The sequence below is a fragment of the Anastrepha obliqua genome, unplaced genomic scaffold (genome assembly GCF_027943255.1).
Source record: "Anastrepha obliqua isolate idAnaObli1 unplaced genomic scaffold, idAnaObli1_1.0 ptg000151c, whole genome shotgun sequence".
Taxonomy (NCBI): domain Eukaryota; kingdom Metazoa; phylum Arthropoda; class Insecta; order Diptera; family Tephritidae; genus Anastrepha; species Anastrepha obliqua.
The window spans coordinates 50,001-52,500 of record NW_026562243.1 but is presented as its reverse complement, the minus strand read 5'-3'; the positions used below and the strand labels follow the sequence as shown (position 1 = coordinate 52,500).

Here is a 2,500-nt window from a genome sequence, read left to right as displayed (position 1 = left end):
GTTAAAATCGTTTCGACCCTAAGGCCTCTAATCATTCGCTTTACCAGATAAGATTATTTTATATAATTTTTAAATGCACCAGCTATCCTGAGGGAAACTTCGGAGGGAACCAGCTACTAGATGGTTCGATTGGTCTTTCGCCCCTATACTCAATTCTGACAATCGATTTGCACGTCAGAACTGTTTCGGTCTTCCATCAGGGTTTCCCCTGACTTCAACCTGATCAAGTATAGTTCACCATCTTTCGGGTCACAGCATATATGCTCAAGGTACGCTCCAGTTAGAGGTATAAATAATAATAAATTATCATTATACATAACTATATGGAACGCCCCGGGATTGAATTAATTGACTATTTATTAAAAAATAGACTAAAAATTAATCCCATTATATTTAAGTTAAGTTAATTATGCCATTAAGTTTAATATAACTCAATGACTTGCACATATGTTAGACTCCTTGGTCCGTGTTTCAAGACGGGTCCCGAAGGTATCCTGAATCTTTCGCATTGTTAATCATATAAATGCATACAAATAAATATTAATATCATAGATATTAAATTTTTTGTAAAATTCAAAAAATGAATTTTAGCATTATATATAATAAAATCTATCAACACTTTATCAAATCATTAGTATTTATTTTATGTTAATATGCTTAAAAAGCAAATTAATTTAAATAAACTTAATATCACCAATGATCTTTTGATAAATACTTTATTATGTTAATAGATTACAATGTCCTTATATGAAAAAAATGCACATTATTTTTTTAATTATTTAATGATGAATTTTTCATAATGGATATTCAGGTTCATCGGGCTTAACCTCTAAGCAGTTTCACGTACTATTTAACTCTCTATTCAGAGTTCTTTTCAACTTTCCCTCACGGTACTTGTTTACTATCGGTCTCATGGTTATATTTAGTTTTAGATGGAGTTTACCACCCACTTAGTGCTGCACTATCAAGCAACACGACTCTTTGGAAATATCTTTCTAGTAATCATTAACGTTATACGGGCCTGGCACCCTCTATGGGTAAATGGCCTCATTTAAGAAGGACTTAAATCGTTAATTTCTCATACTAGATATTAAGATATTCCATACACTGCATCTCACATTTGACATATAGACAAAGTGACTTAGTGCTGAACTATTTTCTTTTCGCTCGCCGCTACTAAGAAAATCCTTGTTAGTTTCTTTTCCTCCCCTCATTAATATGCTTAAATTCAGGGGGTAATCCCATATGAGTTGAGGTTGTTTTAATATTCTTTTTTTATCTTCTCACAATTTAATAAAAAAATTATATCATCTTTTCATCTCTATTTTTCTTTTCTCCTTTTATATATTGTAAATATATAAAAATAATAATAATGTAAAATGAGGCAATCCTAGAATAAAAAAATTAATTTTTATGCTAGACATTCCTCCTTTTAATTACATATATAAATTATTATTTTATATATATATATAAATAATATGAAAATTTTTTGTAAAGAATACTTAGATTCAATATTTTCATCATTTCATTTTATTTGAGAGGATTTTTTTTTTAAAGAATATATAATAAATAAAATTCATTATATATCTTTATTTTTTTTGCTATTAATATTATGAATTATTTAAAATCCAATAATATACACATTTGCTTAAATTCAATTATTTTTATAAAAGAATAAGCAACTTATTTAGCATAGTCTTACAACCCTCAACCATATGTAGTCCAAGCAGTACTTTAAAATTGAATTTAATGTACATAACAGCATGGACTGCGATATGCGTTCAAAATGTCGATGTTCATGTGTCCTGCAGTTCACACGATGACGCACAGTTTGCTGCGTTCTTCATCGACCCATGAGCCAAGTGATCCACCGCTTAGAGTATTTTTTTATTTATTTTTATTTATAACAAATGTCAATTTTTTTTTGCATATATTAATTGAAAGAGTAAAATTAAATAATATTAATAATATATAAATTGATTTTCTTTCAATAATATATATCAAATATATTTAACTCTAAACATTTTTATTAAGTTGCGAATGTCTTAGTTCAACAATAATACAGTGGTGGTATTTATTATGATTCAATTATTTTGTATTTTTTTAATCATTTTATGTATATATAATAATATAATAAATATATACCACTTTTGTTATTGTGAACAAATTAACTTATCATTCAATCAAATGAATAATAAGTACAACTTTTTATTTTCATGTTTAAAGGTTTTTAAAAGAAAAAAATAAGAAAAAACATTACAAAATGTACCATCATATATTATATTTAATATGATATAATTGATGGATCACAAATTGAATGAAAAAGAATAAAAAGAATTATGGATTCAAAATAATTATATAAATTTTTTTTTTTTTTCTTTTTTTTTTTTTTTTTTTTTTCTTTTTGTTCGTTTGTTTGCTTGTCTGTTTGTTTGTTTGTTTGTTTGTTTTTCTTACGGATATGGAACACAATAATGATCCTTCCGCAGGTTCACCTACG

General features: G+C 26.6%; 2 non-coding genes and 1 pseudogene across 2 annotated transcripts in view; all 3 read right to left on the bottom strand.

The window, feature by feature from the left end:
• The window catches only part of LOC129252112 (large subunit ribosomal RNA), a 3,986-nt gene extending 2,727 nt beyond the window's left edge, over positions 1-1,259 (bottom strand). The window contains exon 1 of the ribosomal RNA XR_008583263.1: positions 1-1,259. This exon is cut by the window's left edge and continues 2,727 nt beyond it. This is a non-coding gene — a ribosomal RNA (large subunit ribosomal RNA).
• Positions 1,260-1,701: 442 nt separating this feature from the next.
• Positions 1,702-1,882, bottom strand: LOC129252122 (5.8S ribosomal RNA; annotated as a pseudogene).
• A 590-nt stretch (positions 1,883-2,472) lies between these two features.
• LOC129252101 (small subunit ribosomal RNA) overlaps positions 2,473-2,500 on the bottom strand; it is a 1,991-nt gene continuing 1,963 nt past the window's right edge. Inside the window, exon 1 of the ribosomal RNA XR_008583253.1 lies at positions 2,473-2,500. This exon is cut by the window's right edge and continues 1,963 nt beyond it. This is a non-coding gene — a ribosomal RNA (small subunit ribosomal RNA).